We start from the raw sequence: 17,898 nt of genomic DNA, 5'->3' as shown, positions 1-17,898 counted from the left end.
CTTACACACTTGGATGAAGATTATCAAAGCCTGATATCCTTGGTCACTGGTGAAAAATCTGTATGGTTGGGCAAAGGAAAAGACAAACTAAAACATAATTTCTTTCCCTTGGCGGAAAGGCAGGAATATGTACCAGACCTAGAACTTAAAGCTGAAGGGAAATCAGAGACAATAAGAAGGCCACATCTCCATACCCAAGGGCATTCTAACGAAGGCTTAAGCTGAATCAGTATCAGGTAACACCTCTTTGTCACTCTGTTAATTCATAATATAAACAGGATTCACATACACACACACACACACACACACACACACTCACAAAATCATTTTAATAGATGTAAGAAATAACATTTAACAAATTTATTATAAACTCTTAAAATTTCAGAAAACTAGGGATAGAGAATGTATCTTAACCTGAGAAAAGACATCTATAATATAGACGACATAGTTTTTAAATATTTAATAGTGAACAGTTTCTTAATTTGGAACAAGTTTGCTGTTATAAATTCATAGTCAACATTGTACTAGAAGTCTTAGTGAAGTAAAGCAAGAAAAAATGTATTTAGATTGGAAAGGAAGAAATAAGACTGCCTCTATTCATAGACGACAAGACTAGAAAAATCCCAGACGCCCTTACAAGAAAACCCTTAATATTAATTATTTGCAAAGATCTTAAGTTACAAGTTCAAAATACAAAAATCAATTACATTTCTACTAACTACTAATTAACAATTGGAAACATTTTTTTTTAAAGAAGAGATAAACTCTTAATTTTATTTTTTTCATAAAAGAGCTGGAGTATAGGCTAGAAATGCAGGGCGGGTGGTGTCAGAGGATTCACCAGAGACAGAGTGGGGAGCAGAACAGGTGGATCTACTAATACACGCTGCTGAGGGGAGCAGAGGGCAATATAGGAAAGGTCTGCTGCACCACATGTGTTAGCTCCCTGGTGGGGGATGGAACCCAGGCCGAAACAGTGATAGCACTGAGACAACCCATAGGCTACCAGGGAGGCCCCTAGAGACATTTTTTAAAGTATAATTTACAGCAACATCACAAGATGAAATATTTAGGTATTTATACCTAAATCTAACAAAGAATGTTCAGGATATGTATTCTCAAAAGTATAAGATGCTGATAAAGAAATCAACAAAGACCTAAATAAATGTAGCAATATACTAAGTCTGTAGCTCAGAAAATTTACTAGTTTAAAATGACAATTTTCTCCAAATTGATCTGTAGATTCAACACAATCTCAATCAAGATCTCATAAGTCTATTGATAAGCTGATATAAAATTTTGAAGAAAGAGGAAGGAACTAAACAAGCCAAGTTATAAAACAACATTTTGAGGACTCACACTAAGATTCCAAGGCTCACCATAAATCTACATTAATCACAAATGGATAAGCAAGGAGAGAAAGAGACCAGAATAGAGAATCGAGAAGCAGTGAACTACATTTGGGTCTTTTTTATTTTAAACAAAGATAGAAAGGCTATTCAAAGCAGAAAGGAGAATCTTTTCAAGACAAGACATTTAACAAATGGAGTTGGAACTTCTATACATAAGCCAAAAATAGTGTTAATCTGTTTCTCACATCTTAAAACAAACAAAAAAAAAAATAGCTCAACATGAGAGACTTAACGAGGCAGAACAATAAATATTCTAGAAGAAAATACATGAGAAATTATTTGTGATAATTGGTTAGGCAAATATTTATTTCCCCTTTCTTAACATTTGATATCAAAACACAATCTATACAATAAATAAAAATTGAATTTCATTGGTATTGGAATATTTTGCATTAAAAAGACACTTATGAAGTAGCCAGCCAAAGATGGGAGAAAATAGGGCCCCCCTGGTGGCTCAAGGGGTTAAGACGCAACCTCTGAAGCTATCCACAGCCTCTGCAACACAAGTTCGATCCCTGGCCAGGGAGCTATCCACATGGCCCAGCAGACCTCTCCTGTCTTGCCTGCTGCTTCCCTCACCAGTGTATTTCAGTAGATCTGCCTGTTCTGCTTCCCACTCTGTCTCTGGTGAATCCTCTCACCCCCCACACCTCTGGACCTATACCCCAGTTCTTGTATGCATAAATAAATGAATTTTTTAAAAACATGGGAGAAAATATTTACATATCACATCCTGACAAAACAGGTATTGCAACACTATTCAGTAGCCATTTTAATCCATCTACTTTCGCTCCAACCTAAGTTCTTGCCACCACGACAAGGAAGTCACTATTAGACATGGAAATGAGCCCTGTGAAGCTCCAGTACTATCTTTTTAGTTGTGAACTGAAGGTCAACAAAGATCATCACTTTCAGGTGGATAATGATGATCTTGCTACCCTAGAAGAGGTAGCAAGATTCCACAGAAAAAAAAAAAAAAAGTAAAACTTGCTGCTGATGAAGATGGCTGTGATGGCAATGAGGATGCCAAAGAAAAAGCATCAGCAAAGAAATCTATAGTAGATATTCCAGCCCCAAAACACACAAAATTTAGCCAGAATAGAAAAGTCTCAAACCCATTAACAAGATCCAAAAGTGCAGAATATTTTAAAAAGCAGGAAAACAAAACCTCCCAAACACCGAAAGGACACAGTTCTGTAGAAATCAAAGCAAAATTGTAGGCAAGATTAGAAAAAAATGGTCTCTCTTCTCAAAGTGGAAACCAAGTTCATCAATAATGTGAAGAATTGCATCTGGATGATGGGCAAGGATGCTATTCAGGACCTCTAGCAGAGAAGGAAGTCTCTAAGAAAATACTTTAAACAGTTAACAATTTTCTGTTATTTCATTTCTGTAACATTTGATAACTGGCTGCCCTTTTTATAGTACAGGTTGTATAGTACAGGTTGAGAACCTCCCTTATTGTAGCTGTTAAATTCTATCCAAATTCCATTGTCAAGAATGTGTTGTCCAAAGTGCTTTCATTTTTAAAGATTGAACTCCATGCTTTGATTTTAAGGTTTAGAAAGTATGACAGGACACAGTAGTAGTGATGGTCAAATGGAAATGGAGGGGAAACAAACATGCTTGTGAAATGAACAGTACTTCAAGAAGATCCAAAAAAAACAAAAAAAAAAAACCAAAGAATTTATCAGTTATAAATGGAAAAGAGTAAGTTTACCAAGGAAGTAACTGTAACCAAAGTGGTCAAGGTTAATACCAGTAATAAGAGACATCTGTATCTTGTACTCCCTCATGTGATTGAGGTTTGCAAGGGGACAGAACAATGATGCTGTCATGATGGTGAGAACGGTATGGATTTTAGGACAATTTTGGAGGCACAATAAAAGACATAAGACTTGATGACCAAGACAGAGAAAAGGGGAAGGTGTGGAATTCAAGATGTCTACTTTAGAAGCATTAGTGTTTTGATGAGTCAAAAATACCACTTTCAAGGTCAACTCTTCAAAAATTGCACATAATCTCAAATCATATGTCCCCTTTTTAGCTAGGCACAAGACATTTATTCCTTCTCAGACATCCCTCTTTCTCAAAACCTATTTCTAAGGTCCTAACCTAAGGTCGATTAAAAGTGTCATGAAAGACAGTTTAGACTGAGCACCATGTGCAAGGAAAATATTACATCTATAGAGAAATTCAGTTTAGTATTTAAGTGTCTTGGCCTTATAATTAAACAAGATGCCAGTTGTTTTAAGTAGCCGGGTGCCTTCGCCTACTTCAGTTTTGCCTTAATAAGCCTCTCACCTATATGTTTTCACTTCTATAAAAAGTTGATAGTCATTGTAAAGACCACCTTAGTTGTTTGAGGATTAAATAAATATAAAAGACTTAAATCAATGTTTAGCACATAGCACACTTGAAATAAATTGCATTTATACATACTGAAGTTGTTTACATTGCTGACTTCGTTCTGTTTGCAATTCTTCCTCCTTTCAGGAGGGGTCAATAAGCTTGCTAAATACCTACTCAGCCAGACACTTCACATCTGAATTAGTTTGACAAAGGGAAATATTGGGGAGTATATTTAATTCTCATGTGATTATTTTATCTCTACCCCAGACTGATAAATTACATTAGCAATAAATTCTATTAATAGTGATGTAAGTGATACCAGCACTAAGCATATAAACATTACTAATATATTTACCTGCTTGTTAAAAAAATAGCCTAGAAAAATTTTCCAATCTATATAATATTTCATTCTAATAAAAATTCAAGCATAGGAAGTAAAAATATGAAAATCTCAAAATTCAGGTATGTTTTTAAGGGTGGAGTGAAGTAGATGATATTTGTTATAAACATCATTTGGTAATAAAAAATGTATAGATACTTCTGTCATATATCTCCTTCATTGTCAGATCTGAGGTTATGGCTTCACTGAGTAAAAAAAGAAGGTGACAGAAATAGATGTAGATTTAAGGGAGTTGTTCTTTAAGTTTTGAATATTCATTCTGTCTCCCTGAGAAATAGAATATGAGTCTCTTGCAACAGTTGAACGAACAAGTTTGAAGTGAAGGATAATAAGTTAGGTCACAGGTATATGACAAAGAATATTCTTTTGTAGATAGCACAGAAATAAAGGCAAACAAACTGAATGACAGTACCTCAGGGAGTGTGTACAATTAAGAAGGCTACAATAAAGCATTGGTAATCAAACATGGGAATAATGGTTTTATAGTAATGCTATACCAACATGCTATTAAAAAGGATTCCATTTTTTCCATGAATTTTAATTATCCAGTAAATATTTAACCAGGAATAATAAACTCATGGAATGTAATAGTAATTAATACACCGTATTAATATTGTTTCAAATAGTAGAAATTCAACCAACTTAAATGTTCATTCAATTAACTTAATGTTTCAAAATATGACCAACCTAGGAAATACTTATATTTTCCCAGTACAGATCATTCTATGTTATTTTGCTTTAGTGATTTTCATCAGGCCATTTTCTATCTCTCACAAGTGCATAATAATATTTTATATTACTATACATAGTAACATTGTATTGCCGATACTGAGAAAACCTATTTTTTTCCAGAGTTTTCTAGCTCAATAATTTCTTAATTGATACTTCGTAAGATTCTACTTCTTGGAAAGCCTACATCATTTGATTCATATGTCAGTTTTATAAAGCTAACATTTCTTTGTATCTTACACTTGTCCAGCCTCCATCTGCTCACTTAGCATTATCGGAACAGTTAGAACCTAAAAAGCCTTTTTATTAAAAGCAACCAATCAGGAGAATGAGACCCAAGGAGATCAAATATCTGAAAACTAAATGTTTGTGATAAGATTATTACTACCTGATCTTAACAAGGTAAGTCTGGATGAGTTCCTTAGCATTCAGCTGTAAGAAAGACAACCATTCTGATTATTCCTGATAACAGAAGTTATAAGATTTCCTACTGCCTAAGGTTAAGTGAACCTTCATCAGGGTTAATAACAATCCCAAAACATGTAAGATTCTAAGATATTTACTGAAGCTTATGGAAATGAAGTTCTAGACAGTATATAGCTTTTTTCCTTCTTCAATATTTAAAGGAAATGCCATTTTCTAGAACATTAAAACATTTTACTAGCTTGGAATATTACCCAGTTATTCATCTTTGAAGACATAGACCAAAATTATATGAAAATACTGATGTAAAAAAGAGGATAAAACCACTGCTCACTAATTCCCCATGCCCTGAGCATAATTATTTTCTGAAAATCTAGTCAAAGAGCTATATGACCTGAGAAGTTACATTTAATCATGCCACAAATTATATCACTGGTATATTTTAGAAACTGTAATGAACACCCCAATAATTTGATGTTTATGTGTTTTATTGGTTAGTTTCTTGATATTATTTTGCATCCTACAAATAAAATGTGCTAGAGTCAGAACTTTCTATTAAATCTCCACAGGACACTGAAAAATGAAGGTTTAAGGTTTACAGAGACTTGATGGTATCAAGTTTTCCAGAAACAGGATCTGCCATAGATTGTGCCCTCTGAGCCATGATCTGTAAGAGTTTCACACTGCTGTTTCTGAAAAGCAAATCTGATCATATCACTTCCTATTTAATATCTTCCAGTTCTTGCTGTAGCCCTCAGGATCAAGTTTAAACTATTAACATGACCTCCCTTCAAGACACTTCACAACACCATGTTTTCCTCTCTCTGAAGCTTGGGCCTTTGCATTTGTTATTCATTTTGCCTGTATTATTCCACCTCTATCTGGCTGAGGTAACATTCTATTTCCACATTACAGTACTTGTTACCCGATATTAAAAGTGCCATTTACAAGTCTGTACTCTATCTGAGAATACAGGGGAAGAATCTTTTCTTCACAAGTGTGATAGCACTAAGAGAATAAAACATTTAGAACATTCCTAACATATTCCATGAATGAATCAATACATTAATGAATTAATGCAGCAATTGCCTCCTGTGAAGGCTCAGGCCCTCTCAGTCTCCCCGAATGGCAATGATTACATTCCCATCTGTCCATCCCCAAATTCACGCTTGTTGAATCTTAAATATGGTACATTTTAATTTTAGTCCTAGAATACATCAGCACACCTGGATAACATCAAATAGTAGAGGTGGGTCACAAATTCTTCCCCAGTTTGTCATATCAAAGCAGCAAACCTTAGGCCATTGTAAGAAGATCCACATATTAAAAGCTCATTTTGAGATCAGCTCTACTTTTCACCTTAAAAATCAAAGGCAATATATAGTACATAAATTACTTAGTCAATCTCTTAATAAATCAGTTATTTCAATAGGCGGAGAAACGTTCTTTCCTTAAGAAGTTATTGTTTTAGGACCTCCCTGGTGGACCAAGGGGTGAAGACTCAGCACTATGAAGTTACCCACAGCCACTGCAGCATGAGTTCGATCCCCAGCCATGGAGTTAACAGCAGACCTCTCCTGTCTCTCTGCTGCTCCCCTCAGCAGTGTATTTCAGTAGACCCCGCCTATTCTGCTCCCCACTCTGTGTCTGGTGAATCCTCTCACCCCTAACCCCACAATTCTGGTCTACACCCCAACTCTTGCATGCATAATAAATCTTTTAAAACAGTTATTGTTTTAGGTGAATAAACTGGGAAACAAATTCCAAGATGAAAAACTGCAGGCAGCAAGTTTACTGAGGAGTGCTCTGGAGAATACTTGGAAGAGTGCAAGAGAAAGTGTATCGGGCAGAGATGTTGAAATGCTTTGCTCCAAAAGACAGCTCAGCTGACCTCCACAGAGAGCTCTGGATCTGAGAGGATCCTTCCTAATCGTCTCAAGTTGAACAAAAGTGTTGGGGTCTCTGTAACCCCCTCATCAACCAGTCATGCTTTTGGACTGCCCCTGAGTAAGATGATAACACTGGGAAAAGCAGCATTTTTCTAAGTGCAATTCTGAAGTAGAATTTAACAGTACTATAAGTAGTTAACACTCTCCAGCATCATGCTGGAAATTTTTCCAGATGAAGCAAACATACTACATGAAGCAAGTTAATCTGAAACACGGATTGACTCTACTAGACACTGGGATGCAGCCCATTTCCCTTCTTCAAGGGTTAGGCACACTCACTCCCTGAGGCTCACAGATGCTGTGACCCACAGGAGTTCAGCCATAAATATTTTAGTTAGTTTGGTGATTGTTTTATTCATACTTCTAGCACTGTGTTAGCACCGACTCATGCGGTCCTGGCCAAGATATTGAATCTATAGCATGAAAGAGCTCTGCTTTAAGCTTCTGTAGCTGGAAAATAAACTGTTGCAATCTAAGTGGCTTAAACAATACTCATTTGTTACTCGTTATCTAAGAGCTATGGAGGGCACATGTCTTTAACGGATCTCACTGAAATCAAGTTATTGCCTGACCTGACTGACTTGTGGCATCTCTTGTATAAAACTCCTGTTTTTTTCCAGTTACTGGAGGCTACCCCAATTCTTTGGCTTACACACTTTTCCATCTTCAAAGTAAAGAGCAGCAGGCCGCATGCTGCTCAGCTGTAATCACTCTGACTCCATAGTTACATCTCCTTTACTGACTTGTTTTACTGCCCTCCCCCAATGCCAACAGCCCTCATAATTATATTGTAACACCCTGGATAAACCACAACTAACCTCCTATTTCTAAGGTGGGCTTATCAACCTTGGTTCTATTTCCTATGTTAGTCCTCCTTTACACATAAGCCAAGAGAAAAGTGACTGGTAGCAGAGATTGGGATGTGAACATTTATGCAGCTCAGTTGGGGGTTACTCTGCTAGTGTAACTGTTCCAAATACTAAGATAAACAAACAGACAAAAACAGCCTGTTCTTTTGTCCCTTTCTTAATCCAGTGTCCTAGGAATTCATATATACCTTCCTGGCTCTTCCCAGTAACTTAATTACCTCTTAAAGTTGTTTTTAAAGTGTATACTCCTTCCCCCACTTTTTTTCGGCCAAGCCCTGCATCAACAGAGTTGTGATGTGACTTGAACCAAATTATTGATATGGTAACCCAGGATGGAAGTAGGATAGTTGCAGAGCGCCTGCATCAACTTCTTGTTAGGATGGAAGACCAGACTTAAGGAAACAGAACAGTTCCAAAGACCTTACTTGTTTAAAGGATCTAGAAATTCAAGATTTTTTGAGTATATCAATGCAGCTGTTACCTTTACAGGGTCTCAGGCCTTTCCAATTAGGGACTTAACCTTACAATAAACACTGGTGGAGTTCAGTATTTGAAATTTTCTGAAGCTCCACTATTCTTATAATTAAATTACAGGCCTCATGCATAGCTGTTTTTGACCTTCAGAGTTGAAAATAACTTTATGCTGCTTAGGAGGTCATCTGGCTTTAACGTTTCACCTAAATTGGTGATTAATCATCCCCAGCCTTTTATTTTCTTTCTGCAATGCATCAGTAGTATTCAACAAAAACCAACTAATTTCCGCGTCCCTAAAATGCCATTTTCTCTGAACTCCCCAGCGCTAGATGCTGCATCAGACAGTGCATTCCCTTCCACATTATTCCACCCTACTTTAGAGGTAGTGAAAATTTTAAAATTTTACTGAGACAGTATGAAGGTAAGTTAGTTCTCGACTTACTTTCAGTCCTCTTTGTCAGTCAGTTAGGAGGTTACAAATCCAAAGTTCCAATTTAGTATGTGCTTTCTCAGGTTCCTTCTGGTACAAACTGTCTCAGGTGTGGTTTCCCAAAGCAGCCTCTGCAAAGAGATGCATATGCCGGAGATTTATTGGTGAACATTCTTGGGACAGGGCACACAATAGGAGAGAGGGAAACAGGACTAAATAGCAGAAGAAAAGTTCATACCTTTGCAACAGAGGTCTCTGACAACTCCACGGTGCTCTGAAGATAAGATATCCCTTAAGGATGATTCCAAAACAAGCAAGGAGGCTGGGTTTTTACACCCTACACTGAGCAGTCATTGGGTATCAGTTGCCATAGGAACGAGGGGTAGCCTTGGGCAAATCATTGCTCTCCAGCTGAAGGCAATGCTTGGAGAACTCAGCTGTAAGCCATCAACAGTGCACATTCCTTGTAGCTGGGACAATGAATACTCAGGTCTTGAAGAGAAGAGCTATTTGGCTCACCGCAGCCTCTGCTTCCACTATTTCTATTTCTCTCATGAATGACTCTATCTTTGTTATTCACCAGATAACTAGTTCTCAATTTCATTTTCCAATAACACTTCTAAATTTCTGTTTGATATAACATTAAAAATTTATGCTACATTTTATTGAAGGATTTTCTCAATTCAATTTCATTATCTATTAAATATCATAGGTAAAATCATGCTGACTTTTTGGGCAATTCAATAATTGATGCTGTATTCTACATTGGAGAGACAATAATTACTACCATTCTTTGCCAGTTACAGTAATCTGCTGAATGTCTACTCTGTCCAGCACCATTCTAGGCATTTGTAGTGTATCAGTGACTCCAACAGATACAGACTTTGCCTGCCTAGGTTCACGTTACTGTGGATGAAATAAATAATAAACATTTCTCTAATAAAAAGGTAAATTATCCATTAGAAGGTGATAAGTACAAAAAAAACTTTTCAAATAGTGGTTATAATTTAGCAAATGCATTTTGGAAAATGCTACTGATGCAATACATTATCAGAGAAAACTAGTGCTCATTTCATGCGCACTAGAAACTTCTAGACTCTCAATAGTTTTTAGCATTACTGTTTTCACTAGTCTAGGAAAGAGTCCTTGTTAAACCACATCTTTTGGAGAAATTTGTGTCTTAATTGTTTGAAAGCCAATTTGTAGGTTTATAGATTTTTAACATGTGATATTAAATTTGGCTTTCTAAATGAAGTTAACTCAACGAAATGACAGCAATTTTGTGGAGCTCATATTTAAATCTCCCTCAACTACAATTTTATTTTGTTTGATTTATATATCATATGATTAAACCTGCAGGGGGTATATTTTATTGTGCTTCAGTACACTTCACTGAGATAAACAACAAATGCTTTTAATGAATAATAGAAAATAAATTACTGGTATTTTCTTTTAATTTTCACTTTACTAGTGGAAGAACAGATCAAGCAGATTGTTCCCATAAAACATATATTTGTAAAAGAGCTGATGAACAAGTGGCACTAAAAACAATCTGATTTTTGGCATACACTGAAATGCCAAGGACATATTTTTAAATTTATTCATCAAAAATCACACTTCAACTTTGAGCAAAGAGAAATATAAAAGTAAATCTATTGAACTGGAATCCCCGTGTATTAGACTATTCATTATTGCAGATATTACATGTTAAGTACTATCTAGTAAAAATTGCACCACACAATGTTAAACAGACAAGACAATTCAAGTCAATTTCAATAGGGGAGACCAGCCAGAACTCATTAAACAAAGGGCCTGAGAGCATTTAAGACCTGGAGTGGGGGGTAGGGGTTCCCTAGTGGCACAAGGGTAAAAGTCTCAATGCTATCAAGCTATTGCCAGCCACTGCAGCATGAATTCGATCTCCAGCCAGGGAGGTGACCCACATGGTGCAGCAGACCTCTCCTGTCTCATCCGCTGCTCCCCTCAGCAGTGTATTTCAGTAGTTCCACCTGTTCTGCTTCTCACTCTGTCTCCAGTGAATCCTCTCACCCCAGGTATCTCTGGCCTACACCCCAGTTCTTGCATGCATAAATAAATAAATCTTAAAAAAAAAGGGAGTTGTAGGTAGTCTGTGTTTGTTAATTGGCCTTAGCTAAAAGAAAATTTTCTTCACTCTTTACAGGAGGTAGGTTTTGTTGTTTTTGTTTGTTTGTTTCAAGGTGGCTCCAAGATACACGTCACTATCCTTTCATAAATCACTGCTTAGGATATATTGGCCAGTCTTACTCATGACATTCTAGTTTAACCTAATTTCATTCTTGAAGAACAAACTTTTAAAATTTATTTATTTTTATATTAAAAAATATCATCAAGGGTAAAGAAAACCCTGTCAGGCTTTTCTGCCCTTCCGCCATCTTTAGATAGATGATGGATTATTGTCCTGAATGCATGCCTGATGGTGGGCACCTGGAATAGGGTGTGGGCATAGGTAGATGGGATTCAGCTGAGCTAAGACTGTGCTTTTAAGGGCGGCGTCACGGGGAAACGCCAGCAGCCCCAGCCAGCAGCAGCAGAACCTGAAGGAGAAGCCGAAGCAGAAGCAGAGAACGCCAGAGAGCCCAGATAGAGTGAAGACTTGCTGGGGGCTGGGAGGCCTGCCAGCCTCCCAGCCCCCCAGCCAGCACCCCTGCCTGCCATATGCCTGGTGAACCCCAAATAAAAAACCTGCAAAACTACTGAGGACTCTGACTCCTCCTTTACCCGATCTGCATGGGATCAGAAAACCTGCCTTGTGCCCTGTCCTGCCCCTTACAATTGGCGTATGTCGGCAAGATCCATGCAGACGGGTATTGGAGCCCTCCGAAGACCTGGAGGGACTAAGGAGAACAGACTTTGCCTGTGACGACGCTGGAGGCACCATGGCGGTATAGAAGATGGATACGTCCACGAGCTACAGGATGAGACCTGGCTTGAAGGAGACGCCCGAAAGGACCAGCCAACGACACCGGAAAGGACCAGCCAACGACACCGGATAGGACCAGCCGACGACACCGGAAAGGACCAGCCAATGACCCCTGAGGCAGCAGGCCATTGCTGAAGCAGGGAGAGGCCAATGGACTGATAGACTGATGAACTGATGATTTTGGACTGACAATCCCGCCAGAAGGCGGAGGACCTTAGCAGGTTATGTTTATTTTGAGAATCTGGGGGTGGCCAGTGGGCCTAGATGGCCAAAAGCAGCCTGTGTATGCCCAGTGGCCAGGTGGAGGAGAAAAGCCAACTAAGGTGGCAAAAGCTGGTACTGATGCTAAGTTGAGAAGCCCTAAAGCGGCTGTTAAGCAGCCTGGGTATGCTGAAGCCCTGTGAGTCTCGTAAAATCACCTATGGGTGATGCCCTGCTCATTCTTGAGTGAGGGTGAGGAGCTGAGGAGCCCGTCCTTGGGGACGGGTGGGGAATGTGGCTTGGGGTGGAGCCCAAGCCAAATGCAAAGTTTGGATCCCCAACCCATGTGCTTGTGCAGTGGGTTGGCTTGAGAGCAGGGGTCTGTGAGTCACATGGGTGGCCATGAAGGCCGAGTGTTGGAGCGACTGCAGACAGAAACCCTGAGGGTTGGTGATTACCCCCAACAGAATAAAATTGCCAATCCCAGAGCTAGTGCATCCTGGGGGTGGATGCTGTGTGTGCCTTGTAGCCTAGACTACAGCCAGAGAAGGCCAGGAAGCCTGACGGCTCCTGGTATGTTATAGTAGATGCCGTGAGTGATTCCCCTCCCTCGTATGAGCAGTGCCTTCGGCAGCAGATTTGGTGGCTCATCTGCTGGTACCAATAATTGTCTTTTGCACTTGGTTGGTGCCCTGCCTGGACTTATTTGTGTTCTGTTGTATTTTGTTATATTGTATTTTGTATATTTGATATATTTGCTTTTGTGGGCCATGGCTGCATTGTTTGTTTGCTTAGAAAATTGTATATATATGTATAGACTGTATGGCAGAAAACCCTGAGGGGGTGGACTGTAGGGTAAAGAAAATGTCAGGCTTTTCTGCCCTTCCGCCATCAGGATAGATGATGGATCCTTGTCCTGAATGCATGCCTGATGGCGGGCACCTGGAATAGGGTGTGGGCATAGGTAGATGGGATTCAGCTGAGCTAAGACTGTGCTTTTAAGGGCGGCGTCACGGGGGGACGCCAGCAGCCCCAGCCAGCAGCAGCAGAACCTGAAGGAGAAGCCGAAGCAGAAGCAGAGAACGCCAGAGAGCCCAGATAGAGTGAAGACTTGCTGGGGGCTGGGAGGCCTGCCAGCCTCCCAGCCCCCAGCCAGCACCCCTGCCTGCCATATGCCTGGTGAACCCTTTCATAAAAAACCTGCAATATACTGAGGAGTCTTACTCTGACTCCTCCTTTACCCGATCTGCATGGGATCAGAAAACCTGCCTTGTGCCTGTCCTGCCCCTTACAATCATCAATTGAATACCCTCTACCCTGGCTCCCCCATCACTTTTTCCCCTCTAGTAATCTCAATTCTTTAGACAAAAGCCATTGGTTTATTTCTAAACAACAGAAAACTAGAAGTAGCAAGGTATGGAGAGAAAGAAATTCTCCTATGTTGTTGGTGGGACTATCAACTGGTGCAACCAGTGTGGATAAGAGGGTGGAGATTTCTTTGAAAACTAAAAATGTAACTATCATGTAACCCAGCAGTACTCCTCCAGTTATCCAAATATAAAAACATTAATGTATATACTCCCGTACTACTCAAAGCTGCATTATTCATAATAATAAAGACATGGAGCAAGATAAATGCCCCCTGATGGATTACTGGATAAAACTGTGACACATATATTCAATGGAATACTATTCAACTATTAAAAATAATGAAATCTTGTCTTTCATGACAACATGGATGGAATTTGATGTGATTATGCCAAGAGAAATAAGACAGAATATGAAAGACAACTACCAGGTGATTTCTATCATATGTGGAATATAAATAACTACAGCAAATGACCTAACAAAACACAACAAAAATAACTCATAGACTCTCTGAAAAAAGATGTGGAGAGGAGCTCTATTTAGTTGTGTGAATGGCACTAGAACTTTGATGGTGGAATTTGTATTCCTGAAACTTACACAATATTAAAGCATGCTAAATCAAAAACTTTTTATTTCACTAAAATAATAACCACAGATAAAAACTGGGGAACTTTAATTCACTGCATTTTCAATAAAGCTTCACATAGGTGCATATCTGAAATAGTTTGATAAGTAAAGCAAATACCTTATTTGACAATGGAGAAAACTGAAATGCAAATTGCATATAAAGTGTAAGTTTCAGTATTGTTCAACAAAGGGTAGACCCACAGGACTGCTAACATATTAACTTATATGAGTCCAAGGTGATCAGTCTAGGGCCTGCAGGGCCAAATACAAGATCTTGACTAGAATCCAGTTTTCTGGGCACCAGTTTCTGTTCCCTTGTTCATTTTTGTTCTACTGGAAGTTCTCAAACTTTACAAAATCTAAACTCTGCTCCTTTAAACAAAATCTCATAAATATGTTCCCCATCCAACATAACGCTTCTTGCTCTCAGAATCAATAATGTGCAAAGTAGTCTAACTTCCTTTGTGTGCATACTTTCTGGAATACGTATATTTTTAAAAAATGCAACCAGCAGTAACTACACATTTCTTAATATAAATTGAATATGATTATTTAAACTTTACGCACCCTCCCAAAGACGCTAAGAGATTTCTTTCCAACATGATAGCAGCCTTAAATATTTTAGCACACACAATGCCACTGCCTAGTTAAAACCTTTTGACACTTCAAACTCTAGAATGTCATTTGAATAATGTGCCAGGTTTGTAGCTAGCATTTTATTTTTTATTTCATGAAACACAAAGTTAATATCTTTGCATATCAAATGACAAGTAAACTTTAACTATTATTTTGCAAAATCAGTGGCTTAAAACACTTGCATTTCTTATGGTCAACAAAGATTTCTGAAGGTGATCCAGGGCATGTGTCTAATGCAGAACTGATCTTGTTATAGGTGTGAGATTATCTTTCTTTAAAACCCAAATCCTGCCATTAAATCACTGACAAAACTTTCATTTCAAATGTGGCCTTTAAATGCATAACACAACAGAAGGACAATTAAAGATAGTCATAGTCTATTATCATTGCCATTGGTTCTGCTAATGAGTTCTGTGACTTGTTTCAGAATCAAAATGCTACTCCTGAGAAAGCTTATCAACCTAAGTGAGTCTTTATCACTTTGCCCTTAAATAGTTAGTGTTCTGTGCATTTGAGTTTGGGGAGCAGTGCTAAAAGAAACTCTTTATAAAAAAGCTATTAGTCTTGTGCAGTCTAGGATTTGACAGCTCATGAGGTTACACAGACCATTACATTACCAACATTATTCCCAATTTTTTAGGCTTCTCCTCTATCACCTCTGTCTGGAGAAATATACCTTAGCTGTGTCTTTCCTTCTTTTCTTTCTTCTTGTCTTTTTTTTTTTTTTTCCTCTCTCTCCCTCCATCCCTCCTCCTCCTTCTCTCTCTGTGTTTCTCTCTTTCTTGCTCTGTCAATTCCATTCATTGGAATAAAACATAGTCTTTTGGGTACTTCTGTTATTTGCAATTAAAAAAACGCTTATATATGTAATAAACCTCTGCACTTCTAAAGAGGAATGAATTATATATTTTAGTAGGAAGATCTGCATGTGGGAATTTTTCAAAATGACAAATAGCATTAGGTGTAGTTTTATGATAAAGTGCCACTGTCTGACAATATATTTAACATGGTCTTATTTTTAATACTTTCATGGATACTTCTAATCTAAATTTCATCTACAGACTGTCCAATAAATTTAAACTTTAAAAATAACAGCAATGCATTTCCTTTCTTATATTTAAATTTTCTTTGTTTGGAGATATCACTCTATTAGAATATCTAGGATCTAGGTGAAAAATTAATACTTTAGGGGCCTCCCTGGTGGCGCAAGGAGTTAAGCACCCACTATGGAGCAATCCACAGCCTCTAGCATGAGTTCGATCCCCAGCCCGCCAGAGAGAAACCCACATGGTGCAGCAGACCTCTCCTATCTCACCTGCTGCTCCGCTCAGCAGTGTATTTCAGCCAGTCTACCTGTTCTGTTCCCCACTCTGTCTCTGGTGGATCCTCTCAGCCCCCACATAGCTGGCCTGTACCCCAGCTCTTGTATGCATAAATCAATAAATCTTCAAAAAATTAATACTTTAACCACTGTATTATACTATTTAAATGTATGTTTGTTTCAATGATCTGAATATTTGCACTGAAATTTTGAGTAATTTTTAAAGAAAAAGTGGATATTTATTATTATTTGCCATGTGACCATTTCTATAGAACAGTGCTGTGTTTCTAAGGCACTAGAATCAGCCAGGCCCAGTTACTTGTGTCTCGTTAAATGCCAAGCTGTCACAGGAAAAGGGAAAGCTCGCTCAAACCAAATTCTGTAGTAGTCAAGTGGTTCTCCTGCTTTTCTATTTTTTATACTCTCCCTTCATCCACTGACATTTCATTTCAGTTATTTCCCTTTGTATTGGAAGTATACAATGAAAACCATATGGGAAAATGGAGAGGAAGCAAAATTCCCGTTTGAAAATCAGTGCTGGGTTAATGTGCTGCTAAATACTATTTGGCCTTATAGATTAAACATGTGTAGAGGGTGAATGTGAAAAAGTCATAAAGACTTCTCTAGACCACATTTTCTTATTAACATTACAATTTTTAATTATTTATTTATTTATTTTTAATTGAGGTGATGATAGTTGGTTACCTCATCAGATTTGTTGCCATAGTGCATTCACCACCAAATCACCCATAATACACCAACAGGATCCACTATACTTCCTGCCCTCTTTGTTCTTACCTTTCCCCCACCCTCTTCCTCCCTTTGTGCTTCAGTTCTGTAGTCAGCTATGAAAGGTTAGTTTTTCAGCTTGTCTTTACCTGCCTTTGAGTTTGTTTACTCTATTTTCCACCTATGAGTGACACAATCTGGTATTTGTCTTTCTCCTTCTAACTTAATACAGTTTCCATTTAATTGTATTAAGAACAAATAACATGAGAACTACCTTCTTAATAAATTGCTTAATGATACAGTACTATTAAACATAAGCACAATGTTGTGCAGCAAAATAACTTACTCATCTTACATAACTGAAACTTTATACATGTTGAACAGCAACTCCTTAAATTATCTCAAGTCTGTAAAAGACTTAACGTAGGAGAGTTTAACCCTTCTAGGGATAGTCAGGAATTTGACCATAATACTCTCATAGCCCAAAAAGAGTATCTCTAGTGGAAGTTATGCAACCCTAGTTGGGGCAAAATGTTCACCTGTGCATTCACCTCTTGGGGATTGCTGGATTTACTGTCAGTTCTTAATTTTTTTTTGATATTTTATTTTAATATCTTGGATTCTTGCTTCATAGATCAGGGATTACTGACATCTTTGTCTCCAAGCAGTTTTGGTATCAACAAGAAATGTCTGAGAGCTAAGAGAAAATCCATGGAGAAGGAAAAATCAATCAGAATAGCTTTGGAGAAATAAAGACACCATAATTATATTAAGCTTCTGAAAAATATATTTTTTTCTTCAAAATTAATAAGGTAAATTGACTACCTCTGGTTGATCTGAAGTTGAAAGAAGGTAGAAAAATCAAAGAAGGGGGCCTCCCTGGCAGCACAAGGGGTTAAAACACAGCACTCTGAAGCTATCCACAGCCACGGCAGCATGAATTCAATCCCTGGCTAGGGAGGTGACCCTCATGGCACAGCAGACCTCTCCTGTGTCACCTGCTGCTCCCCTCAGCA

At 38.1% G+C, this 17,898-nt stretch overlaps 1 long non-coding RNA gene across 4 annotated transcripts in view; it reads right to left on the bottom strand.

The window, feature by feature from the left end:
- Positions 1–17,898, bottom strand: part of LOC119257612 (uncharacterized) — a 246,451-nt gene that overhangs the window by 89,101 nt on the left and 139,452 nt on the right. For all 4 annotated transcript variants that reach the window (XR_008553905.1, XR_008553906.1, XR_008553907.1 and 1 more), the window contains one exon: positions 9,051–9,169. This is a non-coding gene — a long non-coding RNA (uncharacterized LOC119257612). The remainder of the gene's footprint in view (positions 1–9,050; positions 9,170–17,898) is intronic.

Source organism: Talpa occidentalis, unplaced genomic scaffold (genome assembly GCF_014898055.3).
Source record: "Talpa occidentalis isolate TD23 unplaced genomic scaffold, MPIMG_talOcc4v2.1 talOcc4.4, whole genome shotgun sequence".
In the NCBI taxonomy this organism is placed as follows: domain Eukaryota; kingdom Metazoa; phylum Chordata; class Mammalia; order Eulipotyphla; family Talpidae; genus Talpa; species Talpa occidentalis.
The sequence above is the reverse complement of the archived record's forward strand: the minus strand, read 5'-3'. Positions and strand labels throughout refer to the sequence as shown.